A 16,438-nucleotide genomic window follows, 5' to 3' on the forward strand; every position below is an offset into this window, starting at 1 on the left:
GAAAGAGAAAGGGGGAAGGAGAGACAGGAATAGGTCCAGCACGCGCGCGCCGGCTCAGAGGTGCAGGGCAGAGACAGGAAAGAGGGGGAGAGATCAGGGCAGGGGGTGGCGCGGAGGAGGGGGGCAGATGTAATGCCCTTTCCCTTAGTTTAGAGATAAAAGGACTGGATGCTGCTGACCGAGGCGGAGGGGAGGCTCAGAGGCACGGAGCTGAGATCTGAGCCCCTGCCCTGCCCTCCTGGCCTGGAGTGACAAGTGCAGCTAAATCGCACAGTGTTTGTGGTCGGGAAGTGGGGTGGCCTTCCCAGAACCGGCCCACACCCCAAGCACTGCGTCCTCTCCTTTGCATTGCAGCTCCGGGCCTGTGTGTGAGCTGCTTTGCTGTCTCCGGGAGCCTCGCGTCTCCATTTTATCCTCCGAGCCGGGGGGAGGTCATGGTGGAGCCGCCGGCCTCCCCTCCCATGCACGGTGCAGGCAGCACGCTGGCCCTGTCGGTCTGGGCTTGTGGCCCTCATTCTAGGACAGGCTTTGGTTATGACTGTCTGTTTCCTCTCTTTTTCCCCAGCCCTCCCTCCCTCTGTCTCCTCTCTCCGACCGCCTGTCTTTCAGCTCTGAGGACTAGACCTCTCAGGGTTATCGTCTCTTTTTCTTATCGTTCCTATTACCTTGTCTTTTTGATGTGAATATTTTGTACTGATTCCTCAACTTTGGGTTTTTAAAAAATTGTGCCATGCGATTTATATTTCCAAGAGCTCTGCTGTTCTCTGAACAGCACCATCACGGCCCCTTTGATAAGGGCCGAGGAAGCTGAGGTGCAGCGAGCTTCAGGAACCCGCCCCAGCGGCACTCACAGGGCATGAGGGAGCCGGGACCAGCCCACAGGGGAGCAGGCCCCGCACCGGCTGGAGCACCGGCCCAGGGCCTCTCAGGGTCCCACTGCTCCCCGGGGGCTGACTTCACACACACCCGGACACGTCTGTGTGTCCGTGCACACACACCCACACGTTTCCTTTCTGCTCTCTACAGCATCTGTATTTTTTCTTCGTTCCCTCTATTTCCTTGCTGAGCCAGCCCGTTTTGGTCTGTTTTTCACCTTAGAAATTGCTTTGCATTTTGGGTGACCTTTGGTGTTCTTTCTTACTTAAAGCGTGGCCCTCTAGAACCGGCAGGCCTGGGGATGGGCGCGCGCTGGCTCCGGGACTCTCCCACGCCATCATCTGACCGCCCAGCGCTGCGCCCTTGGGTTTACCGCCTGAAAGCGCACACCTGGTGACCGAGGCTTTCAGAAGGGCGTCTAGATGCTCAGGACATTGATTCCGGTACACTTCCGTTTTAATTCAGCCCTGGGTCTCCTCTCTCATTCTATCTATCCAGGGACAAACCCATCTCCAAGTGGTGGTGTTTGGAGTGAGGCTCAGACGGTAAAGAATCCGCCTACAATGCAGGACACAGGTTTGGTCCCTGGGTTGGGAAGATCCTGTGGAGGAGGGCATGGCAACTCACTCCAGCGTTCCTGCCTGGAGAGTCCCAGGGACAGAGCGGCCTGGCGGGCCACGGTCCGTGCGGTTGCACAGAGTCGGACAAGCTGAGGCAGACAGACAGACAGACACACACACAGCATCGTTTGGGGGTCACTGGGTTGCGGGCTGGGGCTCTGGAGCCAGGATCGGCCTGTAAGAAGAGGCCCCGCCAGCCCGGGCACAGTCGCAGTGAGAAGGCGTGTGTCGGGGCGGGGTGGGAGGGGGTCCCGCCGGCGCCCACCGCGGGCTCCCACCCCCCCAGCTGCTGGGGGCACGTTTCTGCTCCTGACAAGGCGCCCATGTGGGTCTGTGACAGGACACGAGCTGACTCCGTAGCCCTGCGCTTCATGACAAGCTCCCTGCCTCGAGGCCCTCCCACCTGGAGCCCCAAGAGGGGCCGGGCCTGACTGCGGCTGCTCTCCTAGGGACTCACCCCTCCGGCTCCGTGACTGATAAAGCACTCTAGAAGGAAACCGAGGCCGTGGAGAAACTCACAAGGTGCATCTGTCTCGGCCAGCACCTTTTAATTTAAAGATGCTTTCATCAATACTTCCAGAGTGTCAAGGTGGGCATGAGGGGGACTGGTGGTCCAGACGCGAGCCGAGTGGGCCGAGTGGGCCAGTGCCCCGGGGAGCCCAGGAGATGAGGGGACGGCAGGAGCCGGGGCGAGGGGCCCAGACTCTGCTACCAAACAGCGGAGCGATGGGCTGGAGGCTGCAGGGCAAGGAGGAGGGCAGCGCAGCTGCGTGTGGGGAGACGGGCGGCCTGGCGGGGGCGGAGTCGTGCCCTCGAGTGGAGCATGGGGTGGGCGGTGAGGCCTGTCATCCCCGGCGCGGGGTGCAGGAGAGGTTCGCGGGGACCTCTACAGGGCCGGCAGAGGAGGCTTCTGGGAGAGTCCAGGCGTGCGGGCAGGTGGCAAGTCACCTGGGAAGCCAGGCAGAGAAGAGGCAGAGGGTCGGTCTGAGCCCCGGGGATCCAGGAAGCATTCTGGCCACTCGGAATCGACAATGCTGGCTTTAAAGTGAGGCCAGCTGGCGAGACATGAACACCTCCGGGACTTGCCAGAGCCACAAGGAGCAGAACCAGTACTCTGGGGAATAATGAGACTAACTGAGGACATAAAATGAACGTGTCACCCTCCAAGGCCATTACTGTTCGAGCCTAAGGCACAGCTGTCCGGATTCTGAACTCCGGTTAAGTTGGTCTAAGAAGCTCTAGTTTAGCACTGCTGAAGCTACAGCTGTTTCGATGCAGACTGCCTCTAACACACTTCTGAATAATCTTATTCTCAGGATGTACTGACTGTCCATTTTATTTTCATACATAAAATTAGGTTAGGGTTAGTTATTTTCATCTAAATCTTATTTTTACAGCTCTGCTTACTATTTAGAAACACAATTTTCCAACAATCATCTGTAGCATGGCCTGAACAGACGCAGACTAACAGATGAGAAGAAAGTCTTGAAACAAGAAAGCGGCTTTGCTTTCGCTGCTGTCCTTCGACCTCCCGGCCCCCACAGCCTGGCCTCCCGCCCCCGGTGCTCGGCCCCTCTGCTGCTCCCGGCTGCTTCCTCGGCTCCCTCTTCTCTGCTCGAGAGTTAAGTGTGTTCATCACTTTCTCTGTGATTCCCATCAAACTCTTGGGTTTCAAACCTTCCTGGAAAGGAGCACCAGATAACTTTCACAAAAGTGTTGCTGGTTAATCATCTTAATTGCTACCTTTTTCCTGCAGGGTATTTTGTCTTAATTCCAAAAGAGTCCTTCATTCTCCACCCCACGCCCCCCGCCCGGCCGCCTTTTTTTCTCATTTCCTATCATTAGTGGTAAAAGTCCAGGCATTCATGATTTCCAAGAACGTGACCTGGGGAGATGAAAATTAGGAGACTCATCTAGAATACTCATATTCAAGGCAAGCCCAGATCTCATATAGAGAAGTTTCTTTAAAAATATAATAGCACACATCTTTGAATAATACATTTGTTTTTAGGATTGAAGAGAAAGATGCTTCCCGGAACCTTGAAATGCAGCACAAAGCTCGGTTTCCCGTGCAGTTTTTCCTGTTCGTAAGCTTTGCAGGAATCCACCTGATGCTTCGTCAAACACTGTGAGTGTGGTTATGGACACTGGTGCCAGGTGCTAATATGGAACTGTTGTACTGCTCTGCCAGCAGAAATATTCAGAGAATTCATAACAAATACTTGTATTTAATATATTCACAGAGCTTTCCAACTTGAAAAATCTCTGTGCTGTACCTCAAAATAAAGGTGTAAGTTTGAAAGCATAAATAAAATTCACACTTGACATTTGCCCGGGATAGAGTACCTGGGGCTGTGCATTGCCTGGCGTGTAAACAGCCAGGAACTGGAAGAGATGCAGGAAGCGCTGCCGTCAGATGTGATGTGGGAGCAGGAAGCACAGGTCCGTGCCCCTGGGAAGGGCGGGGAAACTGGCAAGATCAGTCCAGGACTCGCCCTGCCTTTGTCCAGGAGGCAGACACTGGATCCGAAGGACCAAAGATAAGCGGACAGAAGGAGGAGCAGGAATGTGTGCGCAGGAGAGAAGTCAGGCCACAGACTCAGCCCAGAAGTGACAGAGATGGAGGAACTAGTAAACAGAGGTTTTAAAACGCTAATTAGAAACAGACCCGAGTATTTAAACAAAACCTTGAACACAGTGAAGAGAGAAACAGACCGAAAAAAGGGCTCAACAGCCTAGCGCACAGTGACCCATTATCTGAAAGGAACGTTCACTGGTGGGAAGGAGATCTGGCACTGCAGATCACTGAATACGGAGAAAAGGCATCGTAAGCATCCAAGAGGCCATCGGGGGACAGAGCACCGAACCTAACGCCCCTCTGAGACTGTGTCACAGCAACTGCTGCTGCTAAGGTGCTTCAGTTGTGTCCGACTCTGTGCGACCCCGTGGACAGCAGCCCACCAGGCTCCCCCGTCCCTGGGATTCTCCAGGCAAGAGCACTGGAGTGGGTTGCCATTTCTTTCTCCAATGCATGAAAGTGAAAAGTGAAAGGGAAATCGCTCAGTCGTGTCCAACCCTTAGCATGGACTACAGCCTAGCAGGCTCCTCCATCCATGGGATTTTCCAGGCAAGAGTACTGGAGTGGGGTGCCATTACCTTCTTCTAACATATGTGAAACTGTTTACCAGGAGAAGGTTTGGGAAAATATTTAAAGACATAATTGTGGGAAAATTTCCAATGTGAAGAAAACTATAAACCCACAAGTTGAAGATCAATGGACCACAACAATAAAGAAAGACAATGAAAATCAAATCAGATATATCATAATCAAATTGCAAGAACTGAAATAAAGGTAAAATCTTAAAAAACATCCAGAAAAAGGATACATTAAAAAGAGCGAGGATTTTTCATCTGAAACTATGAGTCAAAGATAACATAATGAATCTTTAAAGTGCTGAAAGCAAAAAATTTGTCAATCTAGAATTGCATATTTAGCGAAAATATCCTTCAAAACTGAAGATGAAATGCAGACAGCTTCAATTAAGACCTTGGAAATTGGCCACATCTTTGACGGACAGCAGAGGAAGTGCTTCCCTGGTGGCTCAACGGCAAAGAATCCGCCTGCGATGCAGAAGACACAGGTTCGACCCCTGGGTCAGAAGATTCCCAGCAGGAGGGCATGGCAGCCCACTCCAGTATTCCTGCCTGGAGAATTCCATGGATAGAGGGGCCTGGAGGACTATAGTTCATGGGGTTGCAAAGAGTCGGACATGACTTACTGATTAAACAACAACAACAACAAATTTTTGCAGGAACCAGGGTATTTCTGAAATCATTGTTTCCCCTATAATTTTTTCCCTAGAATTTCCAGCTCATCTTTATTAGGGAGTGGTCAATGATAAATTTTAACATAAGATGATTTTTTGGTAAGCTTTTAAACTGAAAATATTTTTTAACTTTAAACATTTTAATTTTACATTGGCCCACAGTTGACTTACAGTGGCGTGTTAGTTTCAGGTCCGTAGCAAAGGTATGTACATTATTAGTGTTTACTATATATGCATATCTCCTCTTTTTTCAGATTCCTTTTCTGCACAGGTTATTACAGAGTACTGAGCAGAGTTCTCTACCTAGCAGGACAAGATAGCACAAGATGACTCTCTGTTTTAAATCGAAATAGAGTCGACATACAATATCCTGTTAGTTTCCGGTGTCCTGAAGAATGGCCTGGTATTTGCATATGTTACGAAGTGATCACCATGATGAGCCCAATAACCCTCTGTCTCCGCATGAAGTTACTGCCGATGAGATCAAGTCCTGCTGTTGCGCCTGGAACATCTGAGTCTTCCTCTGAGTCCCAGTTAAGTTCTCAGTGTGCAGCAATCATCACAAGAAAGGGCACTTCAATTACAGACTCCTGCCTTTCCACCGTCATGTGCAAATTCTAACTTGAGAAAACGGCAGACTGGTCTAAACTGCAAAACATTAGCAAATGTCATACTCAGTGATTCTTCAGTTTTGATTCATTTTTAGAAAGTTGATTTAAGTCATTTTATATTGTTGCTTTACCCAGAACCTTAACCTAGTAAGTAGGAGCCCCAAGTGTTTTGGGTTTGGTCAATGCCTATTTTTTTGGTAAGGAGCTATATTCCCTATTAAAGAAGGAAGAAACTAGACCGTTTTGGAAAAGGGCTGTGATGTCATTATCAATATCACCGTTGATTATCCTCAGTGACTATGATGGATCCATTCTCAGAAAACATGCCCATATTCCTGAACTCGGCCCCATTTCTGAATATGCCAGATGAACGCTGGATGCATTCTCTACACAGATTTGATAACTGTGGTCAGTACTGTGGACTAAAATGATTGGTCTTCAGGTCTGTGACAGACAACCTAAAGAATAACGGGGGGCAGCTGGCTTTCTGCCCTCCCTGTAATTCAAGAGACTCATTTTCTCACCATTGCAATGTACCTGCTTACGTGGCGAACACCCATAAATGATCATGTAAGATTTACATGGGGTTTCTTCCCATTACTGAGTAAGAATGCAAACTGTGAAACAAGCTTATGAAAACAGGTAAGGAATTAAGATCTAATCATATTTCAAAAGCTCACCCTTGGAGAAGTTCTCTGAAGCACAGGCCACAGAAACTGAAATGCATTTAATACTTGGGCAGAAATACAAACTTTGAGAGAATGAAGGAGAAAAAAAAAAAACTTTATTTTGCTCCAGGGAAGAAGCAGCTATTCTCTGATGTGCAAAAAAGAATTTATCATCAAAGACCAAATGTAAATGGGGCCAATTAATTTTTTTAAGATTCTCTACCTTCTATAATATTTTTATGTCTTCGTTGTTATGCTTTATGCCAAAATCTAATGTTGCAGGATTTGACAGATGTTAAAGAAAATGACTGCTGTATCTAACAAACTGCAGCATACATGGCATACACTTTAAATATTCTCAGTAGATCTATAGGTGACTGCCACAGTCATTGGCAGGGCACTTTCAGGAAGCAGGGACAAGATCTGTTTCAAATATGTGACTTTGGACATCAAAACATGGTAAAATGATTCTAATTGAATTACTGGTCAAGCAATCAATTATTTCAAATCAACTTTGAATCTAGGAGTTAGATGTCCTGACTTGGCATACTCAAAGATCCCATTAATGTTTTTACCTATTTCAGAAAATTCTCTACTTTTGCCTCACTTGTATAACGTAATGAATATTAGCAGGAAATTTATAAAATAATGTATTCACAGGAAGTTGCGACGTTAGGTTTGCAGAAAGTTCAACATAAAGCAATAATCTCGACACTTAACAAATGCTCTAGTCCCTTTCACGGATAATCGGGAAGTTCAGAAAGGCGCTGAGAGGGCAGTCTTGAGGTCTAGTCATTAGATCTTCTTTATTGAAAATGGCTCAGCGCTCGTGTAGTTTCACGTGGTTCTCCAGGGTTGCCAGTATCGAGAGATTCACCGCACCAATTCACTGAAAATAACATCGGAAACGTTTGGCAACAAGGAGTATGGTGCCAAGGCTCCCGTTTGGTCTGCGCACAGAGGTCTTCTTCATCAACGTCAGCTGCTCTGACTGACGAGGCCCACAGCTGCCAGCATGTGGGGCATGCTGGTTAACAGCACCAGCTTTGACGTTAAACCGGCGTGGGTGGTGTGAACACGGGCAAATCATCTACCTTCCCTGGCCACGATTTTATCAGATGCATATCAAGTGGACAACAGAGATTAAACTGGACTGAGGTTCGGCCATGCACGTGTGGTGGACGTTCAGGACAGCAAGCGAGCAGAGGGCGGTGAGTCGGCCCTGCAAGGAGGACCAAGGCCAGCTCTTTATGGAGGAGCAGGAGAACGGCAGGGGAAGGAAGAGTGAGCAGGAGGAGCCGGCAGACTGAGGACTCAGGGCGAGCTGGCTGAGGGGTGCTGACGGCTGAGGCAGGCTGCGTTCTCCAGTGGGTGAAGTGGAAACGAGACAGAGCTGAGCGACCGCTGAGCTTACAGACTGGCAGTGCCAGGCACGAGAAGAGCGGCTTCCCGAATTAGGCTTTTGTGGGCAGCTCTCCCAGTATGTGCGCGAGCGTGCCCAGTTGTGTCCGACTCTTTGAGACCCCACGGACTGTAGCCCCCCAGGCTCCTCTGTCCATGGGATTCTCCAGGCAAGAATACTGGAGTGGGCTGCCATGCCCTCCTCCAGGGGATCTCCCCCGACCAGGGATTGAACCTGTGTCTCCCACACTGGCAGGCGGGTTCTTTACCACTGAGCCAACTCTCCTCACTCTTCGTCATTCTTCCACTTCAAGTCCATAAAAATAACTACTTGCCTCTGATTCTTTACGAAGCAAGCAAGTTTCTTTCTGAACTGTCTCCAAGTCTGGGGCACTCTGTGGCTTTTGAGATTGCTAATGACTTTTATCTGTCAACGTTTATAATAATGGACACATACAGGGCAAATATTTTGTGTGTTTATGAAACATGATAAAGAACCCTCCTGAGACGACCACACAACTTAACACCCCGCACTGCAGACGCCAGCGCCTCCTCCTGGCCCACTGTGTCTCCTCGCTCCTGAGAATCAGCAACTCTTGGATATTATTTACTGCCTGACTTAGAAAATATTACCTGTGTAAGTACCTCTAACTTATCACTTAGCCTCACTATTTTTTTTATCTTTATACAAATAACCACGCTCTACGTAATTTCCCGAAACACACGGTGTCTCACACAACATTGTTTCCAAGATTCATTCTCGATGTTTCATCTGCAGCTGTGTTTCCTTCATTTTCACGGCTCTAGTCTATTCTAACTCATCTGTTAAGGGGCACTTGAGCTTTTCCAGTTTCCTCCCCCATGAGCTGTGCTGGTGTGGACAGCCCAGTACGCGTCTTCTGGTGTGTATTTATGACTTTCTGGGGCACACGCTTATGAGCTGAACTGACAGTTCATAAAGCAAATGTTCATCTCTACAGGATAATGCCACCGACATTTTGTATTCTCACCACAGTGTAAGCACTCTTTTTGTTCCATACTTTCAACCACACTTGGCACTGTCAATTTCCTTTTTTTAATAATAGGTTTCAGTTCAATTCAGTTCAGTTGCTCAGTCGTGTCTGACTCTTTGGAAGCCCATGAACTGCAGCACGCCAGGCCTCCCTGTCCATCACCAACTCCTGGAGTTTACCCAAACTCACGTCCATTGAGTCTGTGATGCCATCCAACCATCTCATCCTCTGTTGTCCCCTTCTCCGCCTGCCCTCAATCTTTCCCAGCATCAGGGTCTTTTCAAATGAGTCAGCTCTTCGCATCTGGTGGCCAAAGGACTGGAGTTTCAGCTTCAACAGCTTTAGTAAGATATAATCACTTCACATTCCATGAAGTTCGCATTTTACTCTGCACAAGTCAGTGTTTCTTAGTGTATTCATACAGCTGTGTCTCGATCACCACTGCTGAATTCCAGGACATTTCCATCACCTCAGAACGAAACCCCACACCCACTCGTGGTCATATCCTCCCCCGAAGCCACTGGCAACCACTGATTTCTTTCTGTCTCTTTGGATGTCCCACCCAGGACACGGCGTATAACTGGAGTCTCACCACAGAGGCCTGTTGTGTCTGGGCTGTTCCTCTCAGCACGCTTTTGTGGTGGCGTGCGGCAGTCAAACAGTATCCCACTGTGCGGACGTACCACACTCGCTCACCTCCTTGCCAGCTGATGAACGTTGGAGATTGTCAGTGCTCTTGGTGTCCTGCCGCTGCTGTGTCACTTCAGTCGTGTCCGACTCTGTGACCCCACAGACGGCAGCCCGCCAGGCGCCCCTGGACAGCTGCTCGTTAACTCTCAGTATCTCTCAGTCTCTTCTGGGTCTCCAGGCCCAGCCCTCGACCCCTCTCTTGTGCATCTGTGCCTTCTCCTTATTTTTCCAATTAGTCCAAAAAGCCTGTGTTTCCTAGTCTTCCGGAATGATCTAACTTTTGATTTTACTGCACTACAACAAACTCTGAAAAATTCTGAAAGAGATGGGAATGCCAGACCACCTAAGCTGCCTCTTGAGAAATCTGTATGCAGGTCAGGAAGCAACAGTTAGAACTGGACATAGAACAACAGACTGGTTCCAAATAGGGAAAGGAGCACATCAAGGCTGTATATTGCCACCCTGCTCATTTAACTTATATGCAGAGTACATCATGAGAGACGCTGGACTGCATGAAGCACAAGCTGGAATCAAGATTGCTGGGAGTAATATCAATAACCTCAGATATGCAGATGATGCCACCCTTATGGCAGAAAGTGAAGAAGAACTAAAGAGCCTCTTGATGAAAGTGAAAGTGGAGAGTGAAAAAGTTGGCTTAAAGCTCAACATTCAGAAAACGAAGATCATGGCATCTGGTCCCATCAGTTCATAGCAAATAGATGTGGAAACAGTGGACACAGTGATGGACTTTATTTTTTGGGGCTCCAAAATCACTGCAGATGGTGATTGCAGCCATGAAATTAAAAGACGCTTGCTCCTTGGAAGAAAAGTTATGACCGCCCTAGACAGCATATTAAAAAGCAGAGACAGAACTTTGCCGACAAAGGCCCATCTAGTCAAAGCTATCTTTTCTCCAGTAGTCGTGTATGGATGTGAGAGTTGGACCATAAAGAAAGCTGAGCGCCGAAGAATTGAAGCTTTTGAACTGTGGTGTTGGAGAAGACTCTTGAGAGTCCCTTGGACTGCAAGGAGATCCAACCAGTCCATCCTCAAGGAAATCAGTCCTCAATATTCATTGGAAGGACTGATGCTGAAGTGAAACTCCAATACTCTGGCCACCTGATGAGAAGAACTGACTCATTGGAAAAGACCCCGATGCTGGGAAAGATTGAGGGCAGGAGGAGGGGACGACAGAGGATGAGATGGTTGGACGGCATCGCCGACTCGATGGACGCGAGTCTGAGTGAACTCCGGGAGTTGGTGACGGGCAGGGAGGCCTGGCGTGCTGCGGTCCACGGGGTCGCCGAGAGTCGGACGCGACTGAGCGGCTGGGCTGAGCTGCCTCACTTCCTACTGAGCCGTCTGCCTCCCTCGGCATCCACGCCACCATCTCCTTTTGATTCTTCAGGTGCCGCTCTGGTAACTGCGTCTCGGTCTCCGCTGATTGTGAATGGGAACTGCCCATGCCACCTGCCCTTCCCTGGCTAAGGCCTCTTTCCGAAAGTCCATTCTTAGAGCTTGAGTCCCTTTCTGTGGGGTGAGCTCCCGCTCTCTCTCTCTACTGCTCTGTCCCTTGCACCCACATCCAGACTCAGTCCAGCCACAGGGTAGCCCCCTCTCTGGGCTGTCTCCTGGGCCCTGAGCCAGCGTCCCAGCTAACCTCGGTCACGTCACCTTCCCGGAGCCTGCTCCTGCTCAGCTTGTTGGCCGCTCCACCACTGAGTCCCCCACATCAGAAACCCAAGAGTTTCCCAGAATCCTCTTCTCTCACCCCTGACTGTCTTACTGATTTTCACTTCCAGGTCTTCACCTTTCCTGCCCTGGATTTTGCAGCAGCCTTCTCACCGGTATCTCCTGCTCTTCCTTTTTCTGTCTGGCCTACGTGCACCGCCTGGTGTTCTGCATGAACTGCAGGGATGATCCCAACGCCCAGCCACTCTACGGGCTTAACTTCTCCAGTCTCCGCTCCTGTGATTCCTCGCAGAGAAGCTGTAGCAATCGTACAGCTCAGGCCATTCTCTGAAAACTGTATTTGCTTTGGGCTTTTCACAGAGATGGTCTGAAACAGTGGTTCCAACCTGGGCACCTTGGGCTTATGAAGCATCACGGTGCTATCAGAGGACACAGGAAAAAGCCTGAGAAGTTCTCGGGGCCCAAAGATAGAATCTACAGAATAGAATGCTTTCTGCGGAAGCTCCTCCCGTCACCCCCATTACAGAGGATGAGTTCTTCAAACGGTTCAGTTTCCCCAGCAAGGCCTATACGGTGTCACCACCAAGCCGCCCATCTTAGCCTGACCCCCCACCTTGGGGACCACCTGATCACTCGCTCACCAACTGGCCTTTTATCTCCTTTCAGACCAAAATCAGCGTCGCAGGCCGTCATGTCTGTATCCCGCCCACACGTTACCCTGACCCCGTTTGGAATAGGGAGGTCTGAATCCTTGTATCAGTTTCCGGTGCGATCTGTCTACATCTAATGTCAGACTGATTTATTATTGTACTAGTGTAAATCTAGATTTCACTAGAGAAAAAGACATCAATAAAAGGATAGCAAGAGCAAACAAAATAATAAACCCAAGTCGTGACAAATAATTCTGCGAAGTGTAAATGTCTGTGAATAGTCTGCAGCCCTGAGAAGTACTCCCCAAACAGGATCACAACGAAGGAGCAGATTAGGAGGAACGATACAGTGTGAAGGAAAAAGACATTATTTGAAGTCAGAACCACCAGGAGTTTAGGGCCGAGGAATTTGCATTACAAGCTCTGCTGTTGCTTCTGATAATCGGCCCATTTGGGAGCCACAGATGTATATACTTTTAGGTCATAAGAGTTAATAGTTTTATTTATAACTTTGCAGATTATGTTACTTATGTATGAAACAAAGCAGGAAAATATACTGAGGAGTTCTGTTTACAGAGGACTTTAATGTGTTACACTTCTTAAATGTAAACATGTATTTTCAATGATAAGTAAGACTTAAGGAAACCAAACAAAGCAATGAAACAGCTGCGTTGTTGCGCGTGTTGTCAGCGTCCGAAGTAAAAAGCCATTTTGGTGAAATCAGCCTGTACTTCTGATTCAAAGTATGTTTCTGCGAATTCAACTTGTGTTTCTATAAGTATTTGGTAAATATTTAGATGCCTTTTTTGGAGAAGGACATGGCAACCCACTCCATTATTCCTGCCTGGAGAATCCTGTGGACAGAGGAGCCTGGTGGGCTGCTCTCCATAGGGGCGCATAGAGTCGGACACGACTGAAGCGACTTAGCGTAGCGTTCTAGCTCAGTGAGGATGTGCCTGAGGGCTCTTTCTTAAACAAAAGCACATGCTCCATCTCCATCTTGTTTCTACTGTGATTTTTTCCTCCACACCCCCCCACCCCGCCCCACGGTAAAAAGAACCCAATAAGTTGAGATTGGTTGTTTCAAATGAATGAAAAGCATCAACTTTGGTAACCCTGAAAGGGTTTCTATGGTAACACAGAACAAAGGTGATAACCACCAAGATCTAAATAATCAACATTGTTTAACCATCTTAAGCTGGCTTACTTTTAATGGTTTTAAATGCAGCAAAAAACAAAACGGTCAGTTCCAAGGAGTCAGGCAATATTACTACTACAGTATACAACTAACTATGTGCTAACCCCAAACAAATATAAACTGGGATCTATGGTTTACTCATGCAAGCAAATCAAATACATAAATATAATCTACACTGAGTCCACCACTCTGGCATGTAGTTATCTATCTAATTCAAACCACGAAGCTAGGTGTTAGAATTTAACGTCCCTGAACTAAATACATATATGGGAAACCATTTTGGGATTTGATCCTGATTCATTTTCAACCAAATATCCACAAATTCATTTTAAATGCACACAAGAACTGCAACAGCTTCTCCTAAATCAGTTTTCTACAAGTTAAACATCCCTCCTACACTCAGATGTGATTGTGGAACGGCTTTGATCTTTATTCCCAAATTTATTGCTCCGTGTAATCCATGACAAAATATAATGTGATTTACTGTATCTCTATATGACAGCCCAGCAGCTGACAGAACTTAATAATTTAGCATAAGAAACAAACCTTCTGGCACCGAAGCACACAAATCATAATGGGGGCTCTTTCGTATCCGTCTACAATGCAGCCTATACAAGCTGACACTGAGAACTTCAAAACAATTCTCTGTTTTGTGTGTGCATTTAATGAAGGAGGTTTTTATGCCTTAAACGTGCTTTGTATTATAGCTGCAAGCAAAAAATTTTGGAACACTTTGCTTTTGTTCTCATTAAAACAATGAGGGACCGGTCGCATGCTAATGTTCTTTTCTCAAAGAAAAGCACTCAGTTTCTTCATTTAATTTGAAGCAAATGAAGAAACATAAACATGGAAATCTATAAACCAAATTTATATTTGGTTATTATATGCAAAAAGGACAGATGTTATAATTGGGCACTAAATATAATGAAGACAGTTACAATATAGAAAAAGAATAGATTAGATAATCAGGCACTATGTAAGGCAATCAAAGCCTGTCTTGAGAACTGAAGTTTCTCTGAAACTCTCTATGAACTCGAGTCTGCATTCGGGGCAGGAAATGTCAGACCAGATGGTCCTCAGGTCTCCTTCAACTCAGAATCTCCAGGATCCACTTGACTGCTTTCCAGGGGGTCATGACGGCTCTGACGGCGGGGGCCGTGATGGGTCTGGGGGCCTCACGCTCCTGAACGAGGTGGCCAAGAGCGGGGGATGCTCCCAGATCACTTGCCCAGCGCCCGGAGATGACGAGGTGGTGTCTGAACACAGAGCCTGGCCGCGAGGTCTGGCTGGGCTTCCAAAGCAGGGATCTCTGGAGTCTCACTAGCTTTCTAGCACTGGGGTTCTCGACAGAATACCCACCCTGCCCCTACCCCATGGGTCTTCAGGTATTTGTCAACCTATGACCCAATCAAGGAGAAGCCACTTCTTGCCGCCTCTCCAGGGTATTTGGTCACAAAAGACAAGTTATATACAGTTTAGTTGTTCAGTCGTGTCCGACTCTTTGCGACCCCATGGACTGCAGCCCACCAGTCTCCTTCCACGGGATTCTCCAGGCAAGAATACTGGAGTGGACCGCCATTTCCTTCTCCAGGGGATCTTCCCCACCCAGGGACTGAACCTGGGTCTCCTGCATTGCAGGCGGATTCTTTACCGACGGAGACACCAGAGAAACCCGAGTTACCGCTTCATCACTTCAGCGCAGACCTTTGACACGCAGGGTCTTCTTGCAGGCATTTGAACGGAAGACTCTTATCGGGGCGAGTCACCGCTGGGACGCCCCGGACACCACCCACGTGCTGCTGCTGACTTGCTGGACCCACCGTGGGTCGCAGTCTGAGCTCCCGCTCTGCAAGTGAGGAAGCGTGTCGCTGGAGCCCCCCACCCCGGCGGGCGGGGCTCTCTGATGTGCAGACAGAACCGCAGCAGAATCCGGTTCTAGAGCCTGTCTTCCGTTACCCTGTGTTGTGTCCTCTCTTACACCTCCTTCAGGTCCGCACACCACCTTGCTCACATTCTAAACCAGCACCTTGGCGTGCTCAGCACCTGTCATGTGTCACGCACACTCATCTCTAGTTCTGTAATCTCACAACAGAACTTGGAAAAACTCCAAGAATTCCTAGTGTCTCTTGTTTGAAAAGATTATAGTTAATCGCTTCAGAGTCTAAAGCTACGAAAATCCTTTAAGTGCTTTTCTGATGAACTGTATGATTGGCTTTCAATTTACCCCAAATAAAGAACAAATAAAACCTTATATGCAAATGTGGCATGAGGCAGGCTTTGTTCTGGAGTGTCAGTGGACTCTCGATCTTTTAAAATGGCCATGAACCTTCTGAATATTTAAATACAAAAAAATCAAAAGATGTGAACTAAATAATTTACTAGCCAAAACAGGCAGAAACTAAATTTAAAAAATTTTCCCAACTGGTCAAAGGTATAATACAAATGTTTTAACCCAAAATATACTCAAAAGCTATTCCCCTCCACTTGATTTACAAAGTTTAAATATATTTGGTATTTAAATATATACGAAAATAAATTTGGTATTTAACTCTGCAGTGTTGCTTCCCTTTTATTTTGAAGTGAAAGAGTAAAAAAAAAAGTTTTCTTTGCACAACCTTCTAAAAAATGTGTTTTCTCTTTTTTTCTGCATTTGACATGGAATCTGCAGCTGCCAACAGGAGACCTTCAGGAATGTCCACCAAGAAGCACCACATCCTTTATGGCTTGGACCAAAGCTCCTAGCCTTCCCGCAATTCACCTCTCCTCTTCTCCCAGGCAGACACTGCCCCTGGCTGCATCCGCTGTCCTGCTTGTCGTCCACTCAACTCTGACGTCAGACCCAAACGTGTCTCCAGTCAAGGAATGTGGATTTTATTCTGGGTGCGGTGGGATCCCTAAGAGGCTCAGGAACAGGCAGTGAGATGAACAGCTGTCACGGGGGAGGTGAGCCCCCAGGACCACTGGAAGGAACCAGAAGAGCAAGCAGGAAGCTGAGCGTCAGTCAGGACTTTTGTTTCCAGTCCTGATGTAGCCCCGAGTGACGAGGACACAGAGGAAGTGGGGGGTTATCCCAGCCTCGGGCCTCTTTCTGAAGAAGACAGTTGCACTGGGGAAACCCAGAACGTTAAACCAAAGGACATGATGGCCTTTGAACTCTTCACATGTTTATCTACCTTTCTACCACGTATTTCA

At 47.9% G+C, this 16,438-nt stretch overlaps 1 protein-coding gene across 1 annotated transcript in view; it reads right to left on the reverse strand.

Moving 5' to 3' along the window:
- CEP112 (centrosomal protein 112) overlaps positions 1 to 16,438 on the reverse strand; it is a 312,648-nt gene that overhangs the window by 70,438 nt on the left and 225,772 nt on the right. The gene's annotated exons all lie outside the window — the stretch shown is intronic.

Source organism: Capricornis sumatraensis, chromosome 8, assembly GCF_032405125.1.
Source record: "Capricornis sumatraensis isolate serow.1 chromosome 8, serow.2, whole genome shotgun sequence".
Taxonomy (NCBI): Eukaryota; Metazoa; Chordata; class Mammalia; order Artiodactyla; family Bovidae; genus Capricornis; species Capricornis sumatraensis.